At 41.7% G+C, this 26,206-nt stretch overlaps 1 protein-coding gene across 1 annotated transcript in view; it reads right to left on the reverse strand.

Annotated features, from left to right (window-relative positions):
* Positions 1-18,981, reverse strand: part of ptn (pleiotrophin) — a 40,013-nt gene extending 21,032 nt beyond the window's left edge. Inside the window, exon 1 of the mRNA XM_070854006.1 lies at positions 18,902-18,981. The gene's annotated coding sequence lies outside the window, so the exon portion shown is untranslated. The remainder of the gene's footprint in view (positions 1-18,901) is intronic.
* Positions 18,982-26,206: the final 7,225 nt, after the last annotated feature.

Below are 26,206 nucleotides of genomic sequence, written 5' to 3' on the forward strand. Positions count from 1 at the left end.
GATTAAAGTTCCAATAAGGGTTTCTTTTCAGTGGAGACAGGTTGATTAAAAAAACAAACAAACAAAAAACCTGTTTTTTTGCACTGGCTCAGGGGGTAAACATTTCAAACAAATATTAGAGAATGGTCTAATTTACAATGCTGTAAACGATGGTACAAAAAATTAAAAGACTGCCAGTTATTTTGAAAGTTTTCTCTCAGCTTTAACGTGTGGACCTCTTTTCAGTTTTACTCTCTGCAGTGTGCTGAATACGTACATCATATCACCATTAAAAATGTGGTAGTCTTTATGTTTAAACTTGATTCATGTAGACTCTCAATTGCATGTCTATCAAAAAAAACCTATTATTATTAAGTAAAGCAAAGTAAAGTATCTGTCTGCTGTTGATTATAGAAGTGACAGAAGTATGATTTAGTAGTGTTATTGAAGGTGCAATCACTTTTAGCTCTGTTTTTGGTCTCTACCAACTCTTGAGAGGAAATTTCGCCTCTTTTTTCGCTAAAAACCATTTCTAAGTTGGCAGGCTTTGGTCAAATTTCTCATCATTCACATGTTTAAAATTTGGATCATGTGATGTTTCACATGATCACAAACTTTTCGAAAGATTGTGTTGTTTTCACACAAGCTAACATTAGGTTTGACTTCTGCTGCAACGGTATTCATAAGTATATGGCTGCTCCGTGTACGTCAGACCTACAAGGGTTCACAAGGCTGAACACTGATGGATGTTGCACATTTAGGGAATATGCTGAAAAAGGCTACATGGTGTGAATATTTTGAGTCAGCAGGTTTGATCATTTTAGATTATGCTGAGTGTGTTATATTTATAGTCACCTTTTTTCACCCTCGCCATTAATCTGCATTCCTTTCAGTGAGGAAAGCTACAGCTGAGTCACCTGTGTGAAGCCTGGCTGCAGAGGACGTCTTATCACCACTCCTCGTCCTGGTGCTTTTCTCCACATATGGCTGCCTTTTGATTGCTCGAAATAGCTGGGTTTGTTACCTTTAGATCTTTGGCTGTCTGGATACTGGACCTGCGAAGCCTGATCCCCTTGGCAGCCGCTGACAGCCCAGAAACAGAGCTCCGTCCCTCAAGCCCCACACTGTTAGCATCAACGGTCACCGCCTCCCTCTCTCCTGTGTCAGACACTCTCTCCTGCCCACTCTCCAAAAGGCGCCAATTTAGAGCTGTCTGTCTAATTGAAAAGGCAACATTTATCTTTATGTGACTGAGTGTGTGTGTGTGTGTGTGTGTGTGTGTGTGTGTGTGTGTGTGTGTGTGTGTGTGTGTGAGTGCACCTCTCAGGCACCCACTGAAAGCACCTTGAGTCACTTGTTCATTAAAGTATGCTGGATGAGAAAGCTTTTGCACAGTGTGGGCAGTTTTGTCCGCCTTTTGATTAAGTCATCCTCCCTCCTTTTCTCTTTTCCATCATGTCTGCTCTCTCTCTCCCCGCTATCTGCTTCTTATTCAATGCATTTTCTCCGACACATACAGAGAATTCATATTTCTGTCCACTTGAGCGGCGTCGTTCATATCTCTGTGTATTTAATTTTGCTTGTAAACAGACTGTGGATTTTCATATTTGAAGTGGAAAGGCAGCGACAGCTTATTAAAGAGCCCAGAAATCACAGTCTTCTTGAAACTGAGAATGCACTTAATGTGCTGTGGATTAAGGTAAATAATGCTGTAGCAGATATGCCTGCCAGTCACGACTCGCCCATGAATAATACATTAGAAACGCAAAATATGAATATCATTTTGATTTATAAAGTTCAACATAATCTACAGGTTTGTTTTTGAAGATTTATTTCCACTATGTAGATGTGTTCTTATGGCATTTAGCAGCATATAGTCGTGTCATACTCCACATTAGTGGCATAGACACAAATGAGTATGTCCCAAATGCATATAACTAAGCAGAGTCAATTAAGACATTACAGAACATTAATTACTACACTGCTCCCTGGATGTTTAAAAGACAGTCTTCTGTATGTCAAGCAGTCAACAGGCTTGAATATTGCTGTAAAAAGTTTGTAGCTGTTCCTCTCACAACAGAGAATTGAGTGAGTTTGCTGATAAAAATCATTTTGCTCAGGTCATAGAAATATTCATTGTCACCGACGAGGGTTAACCAGTCTCATCAAATTGATAATGTTGTGATTTTTAAGGTGTAAATTCTAATGGTTAAGTTAGGCCTAAAATCAGGCCTGTTAAAGGATAGTTCCTGTTTTTGTGTAACATAGGCCCTATTTTTTATATTCAAAATGACTGGTAGGTATGAAAAAAAATTAGACCTGGTCCAGCAGCTTGCCTCAGTCGATGGCTGAGAACAGGTGGTAAATGAACTACAATGGCTGCAATGTAATCTTTTGGGGTAATTGTGCTTGATTAAAGTATGTCCACTAGAAGTGCTTGTTTTTGCCGCTAACTGGCTCAGATTGTCATTTTAAGTGTCATTACAGAAATTATCCCTACAGGGACAGACATGTAATACCCTTCTTGTTCAACTAGAAACAGACATTGTATCATTCTACTCAAACTCACCAGACTCCATTAACCAAAACAATAATTTTACCTTACAGAACATGGGAGTGGCTGCTCCACTGCTGCCTCAATTAGTTAGTTTGTTTGGGTTATTGTGTGTTGCACAAATATTCTGTTGGATCTGAGCTAACCCTTTAAAACACCAAAGTCACCCAATAACACAAACAAACCAACTGATTGAGACAGCACTAGGCCAGCAACTCCTGTGTAAAATTACTGTTTTTGTCAGTGGAGTCTGGTAGCTTTTAACCAAGCGATATAACGGCTGTTTCTAGTTAAACAAAAAGGATCTTACAGGTCTATCTCTGTAGGGATCCTTTTCATAATGCTTTAAATAACGATCTGAGCCGACTAGACCTTTACTCGATGTACCTTGATCTGGCGCAATTTCCCTCAAGGATTGCATTGCAGCCATTACAGGTAATTTGCCATCCGATCTCAGCTGCTGGTGGAGGCAATCTATAGGACCAATTTCAAAACTCAGCAAGCCCTTTTTACAACAGTGTTTAGAACACAAGGATTGTTTCAGTTTGTCTGTAAGCCTTTAACCAGGAAGTAATTTTCAATACATCACAGGTGAGCATGCTTTGTTCAGCATGAGGAGTTGGTGCTTAAGATTTTTTTTTCATTTACAAGCTGAGCATTTCCCCAGCAGAGGAAATGGTGCCTGAAGTCCATTTGGATCTGCAGTTACAATAAATTCCAATCGGGACTTTTCTCCACTTCTGTGCTGTCCCTCCATACACTTTTAACACTCAAAATTGTGCCAAAATATAGTCATGGTGACTAACTAAAAACTCAGAAAAGTTGGCGCACAGGAGAAAACTTTCTGACATGAAGTCGGCATTAAACTCAGGTCACTGGAGTTATGTACATGACTCCATGAACACTCACATAGACGCACACACAAAGAGGTGACTGCTTGACTCTGATGATGGTGCGGGGACTCGCATCGAATCAATAAAAATTTAACTATCTGTGTGCTCCAGTGCTTTCTTTGAGTAAGATGCTGAGAGACTTTATGCTGCTTTCAAGTCTGCACAGACTTGTCCTCTTCTTGACAAGCACAACTGTGTTATTTCAGTTTTTCTATCTGATAAGTGAGCCATATTTTGTCTATATTTACATTCACATGTAAAGTGTTTTGTACATGTGTTCAAAGGCTTTACGATATATGCACTGGTTTTGTTTAATGCTTGCAAACCCAAATATTGTTACACTACACCGCAAAATGTGTTGTTATAACTGTAGTTAAACTGCAAAATGTGTTTTAGCACGGCCGAATCCCCAAATTTAGTGTGCCGACGGAATTTTAGATGTGTTTTGAAATGTATTATGGCGGCCCCAAAACTTTCAATATCCTAAATTTGATATAGCTATATAGATTTTTGTAATTCCTCAATTTTTTTTAACATGCTACCAAATTCCAAATTTGTAATATGTGATTTAAAAAAAAAGGGGTTATGGTGTCCACAAATCTAAAATTGTAAACTCTGCTTTCTTATTTTTTCCTTAAGGATCAAACTTTCTTCCAGGACTCCATATTGTGTTCCACACACCACAGACAGGATATTGCTCATCCTCTGGATTTAACCATGATTCCAGTCTCAGATAACCTATACCTACCACCTACACACACGCCAACATTTCCCCGTGGAGGTTTACCACCCACTTCTCCCAAACCAGGCGTCACACAGCGAGGCTGAGAGGGAGCATGACTGCAGCTGCTGGTGGAGAGATAAAGCCTCCAGTTACCTGTAATCCCACACCAGCTTCTCACACACACCGTTGTAGTCGCAGCAATACGTCCAACAGCACAGCACAAGGACACCAGACTGAGAACATGGGCAATACAGTACGACTGTCGCTATCTTTGCTTTGTTATCGTAGGTACTGTACAGGGCTTTTTTTTTTTCTCTGTGGAGTTCTCTTTTCTATTGCATTGTCTCCTGAAGTTTGAGCTCCTGCAAGTGGTTTTCTTTTGCTCATTCATCTTTTGTTCAAACAAACAAATTCTTTTTCAAAATCCAAGGAACAACTGCGTTAACAGACAACTGCGGCAGCAAATCTACACTTTCATGAGCTGAGTATCGCGTGAAGACAAAATTAAAATGTGTCTCTTCATTAGGGTGCAAAATTATTAGAGTTGTACAAATATTTCGCAGCGTGGTACAAAGTGACAGCAGTCACTACTTTGCCTGCAAATCCAAGAAAACCCTGCTTACACAGCCAAGCTTAAAATGTGGTTAATGGCACCTTTTGGGAACATGCACAGCCTTAATATAACAGGGCGAAGACGAGCAGAATATTTTCAATGCATACGGGGGAAACAGAAGCCTCACAAGCCAGATGTCTCTGTCAGTGTGATGTCTGTAGGAGAAGGGAAAGGTGATCTGCAGTGTGACACCCACATGGTCTAAAGATCTATGTCAATTAAAACCAGCCACCACTCTACATTTAATAGAGAGCAACGGAGCTTCAAGGTCAGTGGCAGGAAATTTACAAGTGCAGAGGAGTTGTGGGTACAGAAATAGGTGCTGTTCTCTGCAGTCAGAACATGACATAACCTACATCTTTTAGTGGATATTTTTAGGTGCTCTGTGCCAGACAGAGCACCTAAACAGGTTTGAGTGAAATAATGTTGAATAATGTGAGGCAGGTAATTTAACGCGGCATTACCTACAGCATATTGTTGTTTGTAGCTAATCCAAAGGCACAAAAATGTACTTTTATACATCTAATTTCATTTGGTCTTTGTGGTTTGTTATCAAAGCAGCGTTGCACAGTCCTATAGGCGACTCAAGACAGAAGATGTACGTGAAACCGTAGAAGGATTCATTACAGTCCCACTCCCCTCCTCCTCTCACGTTCTGCCTGCAGATCTCATCTTGCATCTTGAGGGAAGCCGTGGTGACAGCGGTGGCAGCATTAGCTTGCAAGGCATGCTAAGCTGCGCTGTCACCGAGACATGCACGAGATGAGAAGTTTGGTATGTCAGACATGGAAGCAAGACAATAACTGAGAAATATGTGGGCGGGTGGTGTTTACTCACTTAAGCAAAACAAATTGTGGTGGACAGTTCTGACAGCTCTTCCCACCATTTTGAAGAGACGTAATGTTGTGTTTACAGTATTAGTGTCACACTGCTGGCACAGATACTGGACAGTATATACATTATATTCTATATCTATATATATTTACCTATAACGTTGTAACCGGTCCTCTCCTGAGCTGACATACTGTGAATCAGAGGTGCTTTTAAGTGTGTTTCTTTATGCCTTCTTGAAATGGGTATAAAAGCTGCATATGGTCTCTAATGTACAATAACAAAGATACAGTATGATTTCTTTGTGTTGCTGAAGCACCACAGCCCGCCCGGTCTCCTTGTAGCCTGTGTGGCGGTGGAACAAAGCTGAACTGCAGATTACAAACGCCTCACAAAGGCAAACAGCAGTACATTTCCCTCCAGGCTGAGGCTCACCTCAGATCACACGGCAGCGGTGGAGAGAAATAGTTACAGTTCAACATCTACGAGAAGCACACTACACACCCTTGACCGGCCAGGTCCCCCACTCCTCCCCCTCCCAAAGCGATGCCTAAAAAAAAAAGCCTATTGATTTTAAAATCATAATAATAGTCGGTCTCTACAGCCCTTTGAGTCGCAGCATTACCTCGATATCCGTCCAATTTCAGGGATGACTGCAACTGAGCGAGTTTAGGCCTTTTAATCACTAACCTGTGCGATTTGGGAGGAGGCAATCATCAGCGGTCATTTTCGACAATTCTCTCACAAGGACATCAGTATGTGACTCTTCAATTTGCACCACATGTTTCTGAGACATGTAGATCCACTATTTGTCAGCGCACACACATCAAAACCCTCTGTTCGATTCCCATCTCCACTTTCAAACGTTTGGTTGATTAATATTCACTCGCAGGCTGCTCCCAGGTGGACGACCCGCAGAGAGACGGGAGTTTTAGGTGCAGAATTCAATAACGGTGTTTCTGTGCTGCTTTGAGACAGGGATTTGTTTCTCCCTGCAGTTTTACTTCTCAAATACCCCCGCTGCCTGTCTGAAACTAAAAGATAGCCTGGCATAGCTGAGGTGAACTTGGAGCGTGTTTTTTGTCTCTCCAAACATTATTTGCAAACTTGGGGACTGCGTACAGAACATGTCAGGTGGGTTTTAATTTCTCATGCGATGAAGCTCCTTTTCGCTTTTCTATTCTGGAGACAAAATGGCTCTGGGTGTGAAATTATGCAGAAAGAACAATGACTGAGTAACTTAAATCTTTAATTTAAAGGGCTGGACATCATTTTTCTCAAAGTAAGTGGAAAAAAAGATCAATCAACATGGTGAAAGAAGTTCATTTTTTCAACGCAGAAAAACTTATTCAGTGTTCTACTCTTGTTTGACACATTTCAAAAAAAATCCCAGAATCAGGTGAATGTGCCTCAGAAATAAATGATTTGACTCCAATGTAATCGCACAATTTGAGAAAAAATGAATTTGAAAGCCATGTGTGAGACTGCATGACTTACTTTGCAGAGTCCAGAGTTTCATTCTGAAGGTACACACCGCTTACAAGAGGCTGTAAAGTTGCTCAGTTTAAACTGTGCAGACTCAAAACTGAAAATAAATCACTGGTCACTCCTCAAGGCTGTTAACAGCATATTCACACTCTAATTTTTATCTCTTCCACCCCTCCCCTTTGATCACTAAATCATTTCTTCATTTCTTTTACAGCAGTAGGTGGGTGTCTGAAATAAGATTTTAGTGCTAAATGATGATTAGAATTTCCCAGTCCCACTTCAATTCTCCACATGAAGGGGGAAAAAAGCAGCTTATTTCTGATGACTCAACCACAGAAAATAATCACACCTATTCAGTAAAGTCTATTTCTCTTCCTAATGTGGGACAGAAATTGGAAGCAAGAGACTTTGTTTTGATGGTGATATTGGTTTCTTTTGATTTAACTGTCAGTAGAGGGCTCTCATGATCTATCCATAATGGCCCTGACCTCTCATCTGCACTCTGTTCCAATGTATTTAATGACACTCACCATCAAAGTCCTTTCATGGCAATATTGAACGGGGCTTTTCTCTCCCACTCGCTGCGTTTTTCTACCTCAAACAATGGCGGAGATTGCTCTGATGTTTACCTTGCCTCACTGACGAACACTATGTGTCTCTTTTTTTCCTGCATGCCGCTCAGTGTACCATTGATCCCCTCACAGTCACAGACACCCCTGCTTAGACCGGACAAAATGATATCCATGCACCCCCCTCCCACACTCCTGTAGTGACCTCCAGTGAGGGGCTTCAAAAGCGTTTTTTTTGCAATGTAGCTGTCATATTGAGTGGATGACCTCATCAGCTACACACTGGCCTCTACTGGGTGAAATATGTTATTGCCTGAGGAAAGAGAAGCAGGGAAAGGGTAGAGGTGGTTTTGGGGGAGACAGGATAATTTCAAATGGTTTTTGTAGATGAAAGATGTCAGCCGCATTAGGGCTTCATGTTCATGTTGATGGGTAGCTTTGGAGCATGCTGCAGCGCAGAAATGAGAAAGCCGAGTTTCTCCGCCACTCCTTGTGAACCCGCATGTCTTCTCATCTCCCCAAAACACTCTTTTGGCAGGCTTTGAATTACCTGCACTCATTCCCTGCCTAAATTGTTCAAATATGTTAGAAGTTGATCAAACAGAAAGGCTTTCGGAGCGCACGGCCAACAGAGCTTCCCCTGTGGGCTGTTGGGGATCAGACATGAAAACAGGGAAAGAACAAAGGCTTGTCGGGACTGTTAAAGACGTCTGGACCATAGCAGCCTATCAAAATTCATTCAGTCAAACAGGCATGAAATACCCGCAGACTGCAAGAACCACTCAAACATGCCAGAACTCTCTCTCAGAGAATGTGGAGATACTTTCATAAGATACACAAAGCCTTTACTTAAACTGATCTTTGTCTTCCAAAACCAGTCAATATGTATACTTCATAAAACACTTGTTATATGTTTGTTAATGTTTTGGTGTTAATGTTGTTAATAATTTGGTTTACAAAAGATTTGATTCAATTTTGACAAACTTGCTTTTGACTACTTTTAACTGAAGTTAAAGATGCCCTTCACAGTCTTTTAAATAGTAACAGTTATCAAATGACTACATGGAACCGTGGACTCTATGGTTGACCTCTGGTTCAACGGAGAGTTAGCATCTTTAAGCTTGTTTCTTCTTATTTCTCAATCTTGTTTTAATTAGCGTTGTTTCCAGCCGGCAGCTTCTTTTAGGCAAAAAATGTTGTTGAACCCACTATACACTACCCGCTCAGCACCAAACATCTGACAGACGAAGTTAGCGACTGCTGCATTGATCAGCTAAAGAGATAGATATTTCCCTCAGGAGTTGGTGGAGACCAAAACGTGATTGAATATTTGACTGTTCTGTCTTTGAATTGGTCTGTTGGATGTGTAAATGAGCAACGGTTTGCTGATATATCAGTGTTACAGCGTGTTTTGCTGCCTCCAAATGGCTACAAAAAACAGCAATGCTTTAAATTAAACTTCCTGCTATTGCATTTTGATGAGCTATTGTTTAGTGAGTAAAAGAGCACTAATTTTGTATTCATTGTTTTTCTTTTCTCCTTTTTTTTGTCAAGAGCTACCAATACATATTAGGGATTCTTCTTTCTTATAGGAGACATACAGATCAAGTAAAACCAGTCATCCATTATTAATTTGAATAATCCATAATATAATTAAGTTGAAAAGGGCTACAATTCATCATCAAGCTGATATATGTGCTTATATTAGTATATTCTGTATGTTGTTGCCATTATGGTTACTTAATAATCTGTTTATCTTTATTCTTTATGCAAAATGTGAGGAAACTTTCTTGTTGAGACCCTTGTACGACAATGGAAGACTGCTATTTTTAACTTGTTTACTCCAGTTTGCAATGATAGTGTCACTCAGTTCCAACTCTGCCAGGCTCTGCCCGACCCACAATGAATCAAACATAGCTTGCGACGCTGTATATTCCAGGACCAAGTGACAGTCTTATTTCCAGCCATCGCGGAAGCAGGGAGAAAGTTATTTACTGAGAATGGTGGACAGAGGAAGATTGGACATCCCTGATCTGTCAAGGACATGACTTTTGGCCGAAGCAAATCCTTCACTTTTATTGCATTGTCTTTGGGGCCATTTGGCACGAGGAGATGGAATTGGGAGGCTAACATGGCGTATTGCCTTCATCTAGCACTGTCTTCCACTGCTAAGTTTCCTGGACAGAGATAAAACCAAGACTATAACCTGTAGAGTCTGGAAACATTCGAACAATTCTTCATAGATTCTGGCCTTGCTGACCAGAGCAAACCACTGATCTGAGGCTAACAATCATTAGACCAACCCATTCAAGACGACGCACTGTCTGGGTGTCTGTCATAATTTCAAAAAGGCAGCAAACAACTTAAGCAATCGGCTTTAAAACATCTCTGATACCAGCTGGCTGAAAGTTAATTGAACACCTGTTTTCCCAAAGAGTCCTCAAAAATCTTGCCTGAACGCCAAACCTAATAAACATGTAAATAACTTTTTATATGTGATGTCCTGGACTTGAAAAGAGAAAAAATATGGGGGAAAAGAGGATAGTAATTGTCATATAATTGGCAACTGGGTCTCATGGGGTACCTACACAGTGTGTACGTGTGTGTCTGTGTGTGTGTTTGAGAGGGAGTTGGAGTTTTAAGTGGAGAGCAGTCACTGAGGAGGGCACGTGCAGCACCGCAGAGATCCGTCGCCTGAGGTCCTCTGACGTCAGCTGGAGAGGCTGATGGGAATTCAATACACAGCATCCACACCGCCTAATTTATTCCACAATAAAATCGGCTGCAGCTTGTTTGTCTGCAGTTCCATTGATGGCTCGGGCTGATGAATGTCACTGAAGTTCAGAGCTTCTTCAGCTAAAGAGGGTTCGGTGAATCAGTTGCAATCTCTTTGTTAAGGTGCTAAAACAAGTGCAGAAGAACAGAATACCCTCTAAAGGCGGCCATGAATTGTGAGGCCAGTTCATTTACTGTTTTGTCTGCTGCAGTGGTGTTACAACAAACAAGCAAGACACTGAACAATCCAATATACCAATGAGCCAAATACACTAAAGAGTGTCGAAACATCTTTTTCACTGTAAAGGTAGCCACTGTGTGATAATAAGGAAAGAAAATGTTTTCATTCCTTTCAAAATGTGGCCCATTTTTCACCCAAACTCATTTAGTCTCGTTTCTGACACATACAATGCACTGTTTGTTGATGCACTGCACTCTGCCTCTGCAGTAAGCTATTTCCATGTGCACGCTGCAGTCATTGTCCACATTCATCTGCACAAAACATTATTTGTTCCAGCTTTGTTTACCAAACCATAAATGTGAGGATACTATATGTGGCGGAATTTACCAATAAATAAGGGAGCCCATATTGCTGCGTGGACATATCCAATCATTCCCGTTCAAAATGAACACACAACTCAGAGCTGCTGTGTGAATGCCTAGTAGCCCTTCTGTGTTTGGGCTGTGCTCAGCTGTGGTGTGGGTGGAGGGTTAAGAGGTGGGGAGACGAGGGTGTAAGGTGGGGGGGGGGGGGGGGGGTAACTCTTGCCCACAGCCACTGCTCAGGGCATTAAAGATGACCTTTCAACTTGCCACTGAGCATTAGAACAGCGAAAAGAGACACTGAGTCCTATATTCGTACACTGCAGAGTGTGGCGGGGCTTCTGCCCTCCGCTGACACACTCTCTTACTTTAATGTGTGTCACACAAGCCAATGCAGTCAAGGTAGTTTCACCATGCGTGAAAAGAGCATGCAGGTGCCCCAAACTGACACACAGTTGATTCGACAATTTGAGTGCGAGGCTGGTTGTCTCTGCAAAGTGAACACAGTCAAAAGAGCTACAGGACAAGTGTGATTTTTTACACTAAAAAGCAGAACTGCGTTGCCAGCACATCATTAGTTGGTTAGGTTTTTGACAAATAATATATCCAACAAATGGTTGACAAACGAGGAGAAAACCCAGAATAAATGTAACAAATGTTCTCAACAAATGAATGCACATCACAAATTATTGAGATTAACACAATAAAGCTAACAAGAGTAAACCTATTTCCAATGTGATCCTCTAGTCCATGCAATGAGGTAAAGTTAATGAAAATTCATACGCCTGCTGTGTGCTTTCTGATCAACCATAAATATACAAAGTAGTTTCTGACACTTTAGAGTAGAATTTTGTGCCAACTAAGCCTGAATTAAAAGTTTCAGGGTATTAAATGCCATGTTATTAAACTCAGATAAGTCAGGGCTCTGATTGGGGAACCTGGGTGGTACAGGAGGAAAACCCAGCAGCAGTGCTTGATCCCAGTTGGCAGTGTTGATGGGTGGGAAGCTGGTGAGGGATCAAGTCCATGTATCAGTTTTTCAGTCTACAGTTCTCCAAAGCCAAGAACTGGAAACAGAGGCATTAAGTAGGGGATTTGGCCCTTCAAATGAAGGCAGCACAGATTTTCTCTATATTCCCTGATGATTATGTTTAAAGTCCACTTGGGGCTCAAAATCTGACTTACTCATGCCGCCCCAGGAACGAATATTTGCACTCTAAAATAGTACAGTACTGCTGTATGTTTGCCCGGCAGCAAAGAGGTGTTCAGCTGGTGTCCAAGGACATCCTGCGGTACATTTCCATTCATCTGTTTTGTGCCCGTTTTCAATTTGTGCATAAAAACCTGAGTGGAAGTGTCAGAATTTTGCAGAAAAAGGGCACAAATTGGCAAAAAAGATAGAACAGTTGAGGTATTGAAAAAGAGAATATGCAATAAAGACGATAAAGACGAAGATGGAAAGAGATTTTTCAAATACACATCGATGCCGTGGTACTTGCTCCCACTTCTGCATTGGTGTCACTCTCTATTACATGCCTCTTCTCAAACCACCACAAGGCCAAAAAATAGGGAACAAACAGGACATGGTGATGTGGGGTGTACATAACTGCAACTTCCCTGGTTCATGTCCAGAGGGGGCCCTTGTTTCATGCCACGTCCCTGCCTAACCATACAGACTGATAAAAGACACCAGTGGGTACATGTGGATCAGAAGAGACTCATTTGTTAAAAACCAAAGCTGCAGGTGAGAAGCAGCAGTGAAGAGCCTTAATGTAACAGTTACTCATGCTCCATTAATTATATCATCTCGTCATGTCCTCAGGAATATTTTCATATGTAGTTACAACACTGATTTACGTTGTCATTTGCAGATTTTTGCAACATTCGACCGGAAGCATGGCTGCTGTCAAAACCTCGGCTTCTTTGCATTCAATACTTTAGATTTGTGTGCCAGCTGAGTACAACTGCCTCCAACCAGGAGCACTGGGACCTTTCAGCGATAAACTGTGGGGAAGGGAAGGTGGCAGGCGTGTGAAGAGCAGACGTCTCAAGGGCAGAAAGACGCCCCTTCCAGCAGACAATGCATCAGGCTGTAGAGGGTGTAAACCTAAAATGCTCAGAGGGCTAAACATTTTGAATTCACATTGTGTTTTTGTCTTCCCTCTCTCGGGATGCTGCCTTGTTCTGTACTGTCCTCATCGTGTACTGAACAGCATGTGAATTGTTGCTTTACTAGCCCTGCTAACATCTCTAAACTCCAGCGGAGACAGAGGGCAAGGCTACAGCCCCGGCCTGGTGTTTATGGTCAGATGGAATGTGAACTCTGGGTGAGAAAAAAGAGGGGAAGTAATAATGAGGCATCCCCCCTCTGCTGGTTGTTTGTTTGGACAGACCGGCTGTCTCACAGTACAAGCTGTGGATGGAATACTAATGGATATGACTAATGATTCTCTCTCGCCTTTCTCCCGATTCCTCCCTGCTCAGCTCTCTCCTCTCACTCCTCCTTCTCCCTTTCACTCCATGTGGATGAAACTTTTAACTCTTGAGTTAGGGATTCGAAATGCATTATTCAGTTACGACGGAACGGACAGCTGTGCCACTGCACGCACATTTTAAGGTATTTAGGGCAAGTAGCAAGTGCCTGACAGAACATTTTCTCCCTTGGGGCTTTGTTGAACACACCCCCACCCTTACTGATCCTGGTTTCTAATCACTTATTGGTGGGTGGACATAAAACCATCCTTGGTGTTTGCAATCATAGAGTGGGCCTGTCTAATCCTCTGCCCATCCATCTTAGGTGTTTAACTTTCCAAATCATACTTGCTCCAGAATGTGGCGCCTTGAGGGAGGAACAGGAAGACATCCGAGCGATGCAGAAACTCTCCACTGGGCCAGATTAAAACCTGCTGAGATTCAACTAAGGATTAGACACCCCCTTTGGCATTAAGAGGCTGTATAAACTGTTCAAAATTATTTTGGTATTAAGTATTGAAGATTTGGCCCTTTAAGCAGCCTGGTTTGGCCTCATAAAAAGAGCTACAAGAGACGAAAAAGCAGAGATTTTCTGTCCTAAACATATCATTTTATTGAATCAATTCAAAAGAACAGTGTTGAAGAAATAGGATCTCTCCTTCATGTGATCACTGCACTTAAATACAATTGAACTTTCATGATAAACTATGCAAACCACTCTTATCAGAGAAGTTTGTCACCCCAGCGCAACGTTACCATTAGCAATCCAATTAGCGGTGTGGGATTGGAATGGAGACACTAAGTGGCAGACGGTGTTCCACAGTGACGCTCACGATCAATTTAACTTTCCATTCGACATCAGCGGCCACATCACAACAAATCCCTGCATCGCTGTTAGTCAGAGCAGCCTGCCACCATTTGTCACTGAAGCCTTTTTCCCCCCTTTCTATGACCTGCACACTCTTTACACCTTTCAAGAATCAAATTCTCTTTGTAGAAATGATTATAGTATCGCTAATAACTCCACCGACCCGGTCGAATCCACTCGCGACTCCAAAGCACCCAAAGAGTGGCTCTAAATAAAATGAGATTGCATTGATTGAGCCAATAGATTACAGCATTTAGGTGAAGCTTTGGCATCGCATTGGCTGTCTGTTATTTAATAGTCCCCTCAGGGTTTACCTCTGAGCCATTTAGCAAGGTTTTGCATTGGGGAGAAACTTTTCCAAGTCGATTACGTGGCTTACTTTTATTTCTGCTGCACCTGCTATCATCACGAGGAGGACTAATGGAAGAATATAAGAAAAGACAAACTCTAAGTACCACTGCATTCATATAATGCTAATATCCAGATGTTTCCAATATGCTCTTGTTTTTCTTTTAATAGTCAACACAATTGAAGTTGAATTGTTATCCAGTTGTCCTCTCCTGTCTGGATTTCTAGCTTTCTCTCGTTTCCTCTGGTGGCATGGTGCATGACAGAGAAACGATCATCCCTCAGTTCATTAGAGGGAAACAAACACTACCCACTCTCCAGTGCTTGACACTCTGATGTCTGTGCACACACAAACTAAGGGTGGGGGAGCACCCTCAGGACCTGAATTCCCTAAATGACATTTCCCATAGATACACAAATACTGCATCTCCTTCCAAAGCCTCCACTGTATCTTGTGCACTGCAGGAACTGTTTAAGCTGTATTTGAGATAACAGAGTGGAACTCAGGCTAAAGTGCAAATTTGCATGTCCTTTATTAGCTTCCATATTTACAGGTCGTGCACACTTAAAGCTGCTCTCGTCAATGTTTTTATTCGAAGCGCTGGTCAAATGACTATGTGTAATGTGAAAGGACTCATTCATAGTGATGAACCCACTGAGAATTATCACCAGACTCTGCAGTTTCCATCAGCTTTTTAAAAATCTTAGTCTCGTTGAACTAATTTGAAAGTTAGCAACGTGAGAACATAGTGCAACATCTAGCAACTATAAAGTCAGTTATAGAGCTAAAGGAGAATGAATATTGGATCAGGTGCACACGAACATGACATAGAATGAATTCTGAAGTCGCCTCTTCTCTGCTCCCTGTGTGAAAAAAGACGTTGTTAGATGTTAGCTAGCTTTATAGGGTGATAATGTGCCAGTGTTGTGTTTTCTGTCCCCAAGTGGCCAAAAAAAACAATTAACACAGGTTTAACATCTTAGCTGACCATTTTTGAATCAATGAAGTACAGATATATATCTTTGGATGTATTTTTACAGCTGTTCCAGACAACCATTGATTTCCATTGATTTCTGTATAGGTTGGAAATCAGTTTGTTTATCTTGTGTAGTGTCATCCAGCAGTAAATGTCAAATCTGTATCAACATTTGGGGATGTTACATGGAATGGGAATGGATGCCTGGAATGGTTGACAGAATACTTGTGTCAAAACGTGTTAGCATGATATGCAAAATGATTAGTTATGAAGTAAAGTGATGTAGCGAGTGGGCAAAAACTTGCAAAAACCTCCTGTATGGTCATTTATCTTACTGTGCCACAGACCAAGACTGTAATGCAATCAAACACATCCAATTAAATGTTAGAATCCGGTCTTATATTACTGTGTGTTTACTCTCTCAGTAGGTACAGAGCCCATGTTCCAACCCTGTGACCTTTGCCCTCTCTTCTTTCAGTCACCTACCAGCAGGCCTGGGGACAGTTTGTGTGTTTGTGTGCAAATGTGTGTAAGTGTGTGTGGGTGGCTGTGTGACTGACTGGGACACTAATGAGCTGACTGATTACAGTGGAAAGCCTCGGGTTATCATTAACTCTCTGAGGATCAAACACCAGATCAAGCCAACAGCAGGGTGGAGACATGCAGGCCACTATTAGATATTTGTTTTTCCAAAGGGAAAGTAAAAAAAAACTACACAAGTTTAAGGACGGACATAAATAAGCACCTTTTTTAAGGTGCAAAGCTAGAAGAGGAAGTTTGATTCTGATCAAAAAGAGAACTGAGGGCTTTGCAACATGGCTCAACACAAACCTGGACTCGTGCGTATAAATTCATCCACAAAAGCCATTAGTAGCCCCGTCAATGGGCTCCCTCAGACAATGGGGACCAGCACCACACAAGAGGAACATTCTCTCACCAGCTTAGAGGTTTTGCAGACAGCTTTGATTGTCTTGCCCTTGCCTGTAATGAGATAGCTGCTTGCTCGACGTCTCCATGAGAACGTCTGCATTTCCACACATGACTATTAACCCAACAGCCGCGGGAGCTGGTCCCCTTGTAGTCATTGCTCATCGCAACAGCTCAATAAAAGATAAGGTGAGATTTCAGAGGCAAGCTCAGGTACTATATTTGTTTCCTATTTAAAGGACGATTCCACTTTAACAGAGCTATTTTTGTAGGGTTGGTCACTGTTTTAATCAGTTTTTGAAAGAATCAAATCACCTGTGGACAAAACAACTTTGCTAAAATGAAGGGCAACAGGGAAAGAGCGAGTGGTCGGACGGTCAGAATTATTGTGAACAAGACAATAATTTCACTTGATTATCTACTTTATTTAAAGTTCTGTGATTTGTGGGCTGTATTAATGTTTCTTGCACAGTCAGAGCTATTTTATGTTCCCAGATCTCAGTAATGACCTTACCACCATCAGGAAAGGTGGCCAAAACTACAAATAAGACCCTAGTTGCTCTATTTCATTAGGACTTCTGCACTATGATGTCTTCAACTGGATGCAATGAAGGATGGTTCCTTGACAGGCCTCTTTCCTGGCATCCCTCCCCTCTTCTTTTCTTCTATTTCCCTTTTTATCCTGTCCTCTCTTTCTCTGGAGGCCCTCTGGACCCCATCAAGCCTCATTCTGTTCATCCCACATGTGAGGGGTCAGTGCATACCCCACAAGAACAAACCAGCCACTCAATGTGAGAATCTTTGTGTATGTCCTCATCCCCCTACCCTTTCTCTCCCTCTCTCTCACTTACTTGTGCCCTATAGACGAGAATTGGCTCCATTCACCACGCTTCCCTCCCCCCCGCAGCGGACTTCTCAGGGCCCTAACAGCGCAATTCTATGCCTTATTGCCCCAGCTTCTCCACAGAGAACAGTCTTCGTCAAAGCATTTGTGAAGACACAGACGGAAATGAACTGGCTTTGTGCTTAGTCTTGACATATAGGCGAGATCACGTGGTGAAGTCTGTGGGGCAAGCGTTTAACAAGAGAAAAGGGCAGAATGTGTAAAATGTCTCTTGAAGGCCTCCAAGTGGCCATCTTGGAAGGAAAATGCCAGGACCTATTTAGAAATAAAGCAGTTTTATGAGTTTGGCCCTCCTGGCTGTCATCCAGCTTAATCCACATTGTGTTCTGACTTCCTACGGACCAAAGCTGGTTTCTCAAGCTCATCTCCACCTCATGTTTAATCTCCCCCAGCTCTTTCATTAGGACCACACCATGTGTTGATTCTAAAGAACACCTCATTTCGAGCAAGAATGAGCCGAGGAAGGCTTTTGTCCGCAGCAGGAATGCCCATAAGACAGAGAGGAACACTGTTTGGTCTGACTTGGGTTGCTATACCAGTGCTGAAGAAAGCCATGGCAACGCAAGCAGAAGGTCTGCCGGACCACATAGCACTGATACAATACCACTGCTCGGGGTTTGTCATTCCAGTCAGGCCTGACCCAAATTACGACATCTTGGGTAAAAGTGGCCCACTTCAACAAGCACACATGCATAGGCATACTTAATTGGGCTTGCGTTTAATTGGCTGATAGCGATAATAAACAAAACATATGGATGTTTGAAGTCTAATCACTGAGGAAACGGCCCTACTAATGATTTAACACCACAGCCCATGGCCCATGGCTGCTGGATTATTGGGACTTTCCAATTGTTTACCCAATATGTCTACAAGCCACTTTTCCATCTGCGGTTATAATTCTCACCATTTTAAGCTTAATAGTCTTTTATGTTTTCATATGTTTATTATCTCCTATCAACAGCCTCGGGGGAAAATCTGCTTAAAATGGGAAGAGCGACAAAGCGGCGATTAGGACCATGTCTACAGAAGCGTTTTGGTAAAATATGAAACAATAAAACTAAAGGCAAAACATCAGGAAAAAAACGCACAAATGCAAAACATCGTTTTGATCACCAGAGAAACTTAAACTGCGTTACTTTTGCAATTGATCCCAAACTTTACTTACTGTGAGGTTTAAAAACGTTGTGGACACAACAGGGGGTTGATATTGGCAGTTCTGGAAATCACATAAATCCCACCCTCAACATACACACAGATACACGCACTGAAAAACACACACCAAAAATGGCTTTCATACCATCTGTACTGCTGAGCATTTCTGCAGAGAATACATTTACAACTCCAAACTTTCTGCCTGCCTGGCTGCTCAAGTGACCATCTCACAATCAAATCACACCCAGTGGGCAAGTGGGCACCTAGAAAAAAAATCCACTTACTTTATTTTGGAGGTCTGGTAGTTGTATATCAGAGCTTGAAGAAGTAGTTTCTCTAGGCTCTTTTCATCTGCACCTCTGCCCCGCTGCCCTGCCTGTCCAATACTATTTCTCTATGTGGGCTGAGCATACGATAGCTGTGTAGTTTTTTTTTTCTTTTTTCTTTTTTTTTGTGTGTTGCATGGGGTGAGGGGAGGGTGGGGTGGGTGTTGAATGCCGGGTTTCCTGACTCGTGATCAGGAGCTCATTACCCCCAAGGTCACTCCAGGGACGCCCTGCCTGGCACTCACTGAGACACCAGAGAGAAGATGTGAGATGGACGGTGAGTGTGGGAGAAACAGAAAGGGAGAGAGCAGTTAAGAGCCAAAGTGCCTGGGAGACCTGTGGGGACGAGGAGAAAGAGCTGAGAAAGAAAAGCGACGCACAGATACATATAAACAGAGAAAGAAGGCAGACAGTGAGAGACACCGATCCAAATGCCAACAGAGAGGCAAATATTCAGGAGGTGCAAGCAAATACAACAACAAAATGTGGCTGCAAGAGCCTTAGATGAGCCCACATAGTGCAAGCTGGGAACAGCAATCCAGTCAAACCACACAGAGTTATATAAAATATCTTGTTGATCCATGGAAAAGTGAGTCCAGCCACACCAATCAATAGAATATTGACAAACACCAGCTGGGCTCTGGTTTTGTTTTTCAGCTTTTCATATGGGCCAGAGCCGCAAAAACATATTTACTGTGTCTTATGAATGACATCCGATTATACGATATTTTTGTCGCTTGACTGAATGGTCATCAACTTCGATATATGTTGTTCTTTTGTATGCTGGTTTTGTGGTTGCTAAACTGTAAATGTATTTTGTTCTCATGCATGACAACAGTGAATAAAGTTACTGAAATCATTGCATTTGATGACAACTTAAAGCTGTGTTGAGGCTGAGCTTCGGTAGCGAGATGGACAGAAGATATTCCCCTAATAAATATAGGCTGGCAGCTTTATAGACCACAGCATCTCGTGTTGTCTTCCTACACATGTTAATACCAAGAGCCGACAGCCATGAGGCTGCACTTGGGCACAAAAACGCTAACATGGCAACACGTTCTCAATCACAATGCTAACATGTTGATATTTAACATGTTAGCACTTGATAATCAATACTAAACACAAAGTGCATCCAAGGCTGATTGAAATATCATTAGCTTTGCAGACATTCGGTCATAAATCACAGTGTTGTACATGAATATTTATATATCTCTACTGAATCTGGTGCCAATCCATCAAGTAGACGTTGACACATTTCTCAAAGACAAGTGATAAGTGGTGATGACGCTATAGGAAAACTCAGAAAACCATCCTTTGGCGACTTTCTGTACACAATTTCCTACTGACAGACTAACTGATAATGCCGTCTATGGAGCAATGCATTAGCGTGTATGGCTAAAAACAGAAGATGTCAGGCATGTGTGGAGACACTAAAGTGGCCACTTTTGTTAGAATTGGGCTGAGCAACTAGTGCTGAAATCAGTAATGTAACTAATTACTTTTGCTGATGAGTAATTTGTAAAGTAATTGCTTTTTTCAATAAGTAATTAGTAATTGATTACATTTTTCAAGTAACTTACCCAATACTGATTTTCTGTTTAACTAATCGATTACTTGGCTAATCATTTCAGCCCGAAACAAAACACCACCATCTACTTGATTAAAGATCTGAGTGGCTAATTTATCACCAATCCTCCAAACAAGCAATAATAGTTTGCAGTTGAACAATTCATTTTCACACTTGAATTTAGATCATTAAGCCTCAGACTGATTTGCACATCTGCCATTTAATCTGTAGTCTCTCTCTTCCTCTCATGTTTCTTGTTAGATCCATTTTCGCTCTCATTTGTGGCGAGACATCCTTTTAGAGGGAGTGTGGTGGTAAGTTGTACATACTCTCAGGGTGTTTGGAAGGGCAGATGGCTGGAGATGACCCTATAGAGCAGTCTCTGCACTCTGCCGCAGCTGGACAAGCCTGGATTGACAGATTACAGCACGCACAATCAATAAAGTGTACCATTAGTTCTGTCCACAAAGGCCTGTGTACAATACTGATGTCAGGCCGTCTCTGTAAACTGTCTGTAGTCCACACAGAGAAATGGCCTTATATTTCACCTTATAAGGCTGTCTTTCCTGGCTCAGGTTATTGATTGAGTGTCTGGCACAAATTCACTCTGTACTAGAAAACAGTACTTCATAGTGCCCAAAAAAAGCAGCTCTTTAGCTTATACTTAATAGATAACCCATTTTAGTGCCAGTCTGTTGTGAAGGTGCTACTCACCACTGTTCACAATGTCACAATGTGATTATAATGGACCATTTCAATACTTAAATGGCCAGTTGGTGGTGACAGTATATTCAAGAACCACTCGGCAGTGTGATGGAGACTCAAAATTATCAATTCACAGAGAGAAATGTGAAACTAGCATTCATTGTCCCCGATGGTCAACTTTGTCCTTAAAGGTCCCACATGTAAAATTCACTTCTTTAAAGTCTTTTCAACACATGTCCCTGGTGTGCTTATGGACCCTCAGTCTCTGAGAAAAGACGATCTTTCTTTTTCTCCTGCTTCGTCTGGTAAATGTGTGTGAAAATGCTCCGCTTAAATGCGGCTCCCTTTATGACGTCACAAGGGCATATGATGACCATGTGACCTCCTCCAGGCCTTCAGCAGGCTGACTGTCCCTGCCCACTGAAAACCTCTAGAATCCACCTCGCTCGCACACAAACTTCTCTCATCTGTTCCGTTCTTCTAAAACGAAGCAAGCAGACAAGTATGAACTTGAAAATAAGCAGAATGTGGGACTTTTAAAACTACCCCAATCTCTCATCAGAGCTCTCCTCTCCAAAAAAGTCTTCATATAATGATTACCATTAAAACAAAAATCACACTTAATTTGAACATTTTCTTTTCAAACCCAGATTAAAACATTCTTTCCGCTGTCGGTTTAGTAGTTGTATCATAATCTTCTACACTAAACTAAATAAACTTCATTCAAACTTCATTCTTTAACTTAGAAGCAGCAATTGAGAAAACAGTCTCGCCACAAGAAGCTGTCACATGATCTTCTGCAGAAGATGGAGTATGTCACAGATGGATCGATTGGATTTTTAAAAACAGATATTCTTTCTGTCAGAGCACGGGCTTTTTAGTTAAATATTTAAGATGTGTGGCTATGCACTGGGTATGTTGTCTTTATTTCTATGGTTTCATGGTTTTATCATGTCAAAATTGGAGACTTCAATGTTTTTGCTTTCACGTCAAGTCTTGTGTAGCGCTCACAGCAGTCAAGTTCAAGCCAATACGTAATTTTTCTGATGCAAGCCTGAGTGATGTCCATGTCTTGAGTGTAAAAAAAAAAATCAGCCTTCCAGTATCAGTGTGATTGTGCAATTTCTTCCAGGTTGATATGAAAAAAAAATAAAGGAAGGGTGAAGAGGTGAGGGGAGGCTTGATGTTACAAATTTCAAGAGACCACCGCTCAATCACAGGTATTCATACCTTAAGTTCAAAACAGAGAAGGATTTGTGTGCCTTGAACCCTTTTTGCCCAGCAGCTGAAAGCTTGTTTTGAGAGTCATCAAAGAGGTGCTAAGTTGAAAAAAAAAAAGTGTCGAAATTGGCGAGCAATAGGCCAGCAGCACAATAATGGATTCGTTAGCAAGGAGCCTTTAGGCTGTTTGGTGCATCTGCCCCAGAAATTTGTGTCCTCATCTAAAGTCTAAATTAAGGCAGAAAGTAGAAATACATGCATTGATTTTTGGACAAGAACAAGCAGTCGAGCAAAGTTGAGAAACATTATGGATCACTTCGGTGCACACATGGCCAAATGGCATGGCAAGCATTATGTTTTCGGGACTTCTGCAAATAGCGAACTAAAGTCTCCATTTTTCTACCCACTGAATTCATAATTGTGTTTTTTTTTTTTAAATTACCCTGCACTTTGGTCTATTGTTCAGCCTGTGGATGTTGTGGTAGAGCTGCCTCTGTGACGGATCTAACACTGCAGTTCCACATGTTTAGCATCATGTTGCACTGTTGGGGATTTCAGCATCAGCCCCAGTGATGGCCAGTAATTAGTATGACTCATACCCCCTGCTGATAACGATATACCATTCCACTGCTGCCGTCTCATATTCAACTCATTAATAATACATTTCATCCATTTGCACCCCCCCCTTCAGCCCTCCCCTAAGTGTGCAATATGCTTTAGTGCCATCCACGAGGAGCTTCTCCAATGATATCATTTCCCTTATTTGATTAAATGAGATATGACAAACGATGAAAAAATTATGAAAAATGATCCTTCATGGCCTTTTCTAGGAACTGAGTTCTGTTGTGTTGAAAGCACAGAAGGAGCTCCAGAAAATAGTTTACACAGACATTAAAGGGGGTTTGAGCAAAATACGATCTTTGTATTAAATTAAACAGCTCCCTCGTTATTTTTACTCACTTCAAACTGGCTGCTGTCACTGTGAGCCTGAACAGAGCCGGGGATGAAGTCACTGCTAAGCCCCACTAACCCCGTTCGTCGAGTATATGTCCACTGGCAGCCCAATAAGAACACGACAGCGACTGGGCCTGTCTGCGGTGAGAGTCTGATGAAACCAAATGAAATCAGCCTGTCGAAGTCAGCCACAGCATTTCTTTCTTTGTCTTTTTTTTTTTTCTTCTTTTCTATACCAGCGGCTCTGCCTCTCCAAACGATCACTCCCTGACACAAACACCGCAAAGTATCGGCGCAGATGAGAGCGCCGGGAAATGGCAGGGAAGTCATTTTTCTACACCTTTTTTTTTTAAAAGGCATGTACTCAATTTGTCATTATGTTTGGGAGGAAATGGAGGTTGAATTTATGGCTGTAAGAGGAGAAAATATCTGTCTCAGAACATCCTCCCAAATAACTCAAAAACTGTTTAGATAATCAGACACAGCATCTATGGACGCCCTTTAATAACATATTCCAGTCAAGAGCAGATATGTACTCTCCTTATTGTTATTGTTCATGCATTTCATTCATCATATGAAGGCAGGGCACGAGGACAAAATGCAGGAACAAAATGTCTTGACAGTGTGATTCACAGAATGAACCCTGCCAGGCCGCAAGTCATATCAGACACAGGACAAAACACACACACGCACACACACATCTGTGGGGCCATGACCGCCATTTCAATCTGTATCCAGCTGTCTGCAGTACACCCAGTGAAACAAGCCAAGTTTATTTATGTCAACCATCCTCACAAGTTTATCAAAGAGGGCACTGCAATCCATACAGCACCCTCTATCCTGACACCCTTGCGCTGGATAAAGGCAAAAAACAAAGAGGCAGAACGTGCAAAAGGTTGCATTCAGACTGCAGGCGAAAATGGCCCATATCAGATTTTTCTGCTCATATGTGACTCTGATCTGTTTTTTTTCATAGCAGTGTGAGCAGCATAAATCACATGGAGCCTGATTGTCCTGTCAAGCTGTGCCTCTGATAGAAACTTTTCCAAGGAAACTGAAAACCAGTTGATATTTTGGGGTTCTCGCTTCCCCTGTTAAGTTTGATTTTGTAGTTCTGTGAGTCGTTAGTTTCTGTTTCATTTCTTAGTTTTCTCCTCTCATTTCTGTTACTTTTTACCTTTGTGTTTTCCTGCTTTTGTAATCGTCGTCACCTAACGAGGGGAGTGAAAACAGGTGAAACAAAACAGGATTTGGTTTCACCTGTTTTCACTCCCCTCGTTAGTCAGTCACTTCCTCAGTCTGATCCTTTGCTCATTGTTAGTTTGTCTGAGTTCATGGTTGGTGTCAGTCCTTGTAGTTAGCGCCTGTGCTTTTGCACCTGCTTCCCATCTGTATTGTAGGGTATTTTCTTATTAAAATCACTGTAGACCATCTTGTAGACAGCCTGCATCTGTATTTGAGTCTTTCCTCTGTGTTCGTGGCTACTGACACTGATCTTTTCTTTCATACGCAGTCCTAAATCAAATATAGGTCTAATTTGAACAGTCATATCGGAATACATGCGACTGTTACATCATGTGCTCTCGCGGCCAGACACTCAGTTTAGCAGTTGGGGAACTGAGTGTCTGGCCGCGAGAGTCTTGTGGAAAGGCGCTGACAGATGTAGTTAAAAGTAGCCCTTGACATCCTGAAAATTTTGGCTGAAACCTGTTTCTGTGAAGCCATTCACGTCACGATCCCACCGCTCCTCGCTCTGACCCCACATCCACACCTTCATACAGATGTAGCAATCTCTGCTCTGCAAACAGCCAAATTAAAAATTTGTTTTTCTCCTCATGGTCATCTGCTCACAAATCCGCTGGCTTTTACTGCACATCAAATGAAACCATAAACACTGACTTCAGTGGTCTCCATGTTCACTTCCATATGTCTTTGTTATTGTTGTTTAGTAGTTCAGGAGCGTGACCAGTTCACACTCCAATCTAACACTGGTCACATTTAAAAAAGAAAATGTGATCAGCCAAACAAACACATCAGATCTGAGCAACAAATGAAGCTTGCAGCCCTAAGAGCTGCTTGTAGTGAGCAAAAAACCAGGGACTACAAAGGAATGCTTGGCAGAATATACAGAATAAACCAAAAATTGCAAAGTTACAGAGCAAGTAAGTTTTATAGAGTTTCAAGCAAAGTTTAAGGGCTAGACCGAGTGCTTCCAGCAGAGGAATTTCAGGGGGGAAAAACTTGCACAAACAAGGAGCTAAAAGACTCACAGACACCTGAGGGGAAAGGCAGAGTCAGGCAAATATTCCCCGTGGGTTTGTGACATTACACATAATCATTTGATCCATTGTTGCTGTAAAAATATTGAGTAGTGCAGCTTTAAGAAAATTAGGATCCCTTTGGATTCTGATCATTTTACACTCCAACACAAATAACAGCACACACTCTTCCATACTAACTCTTTGTAGACACAAGCACAACACGGACACCTCAGTAAAGTTGATTCCCATCACGAATCTTTATGAAAGCACAACCTTTATCTCCTTTATGGCTCTCATCTATTCGGCATGAGGTAATGAACGGTATCCCATTATGCCCATTTAATTTCACAAGAAGCTCAGTTTCATTAATAAAGCATAAGCTCTTGGTTGAATATTAATATTTATATGCCTGTGCCCTAGCTAATAAAAGTAAAGAGATTTTTACTTTCCAAAGGCCATTCCCTGTGGAATATGATCGGCATGTTTTCTTTTTCTGTTGTTGTTGAACGGCTAGCATCTCCAGGCAAGACTTTTTCACATTTTCATTGTAAAGCA

This window comes from Pempheris klunzingeri, chromosome 22, assembly GCF_042242105.1.
Source record: "Pempheris klunzingeri isolate RE-2024b chromosome 22, fPemKlu1.hap1, whole genome shotgun sequence".
NCBI classification, from domain to species: domain Eukaryota; kingdom Metazoa; phylum Chordata; class Actinopteri; order Acropomatiformes; family Pempheridae; genus Pempheris; species Pempheris klunzingeri.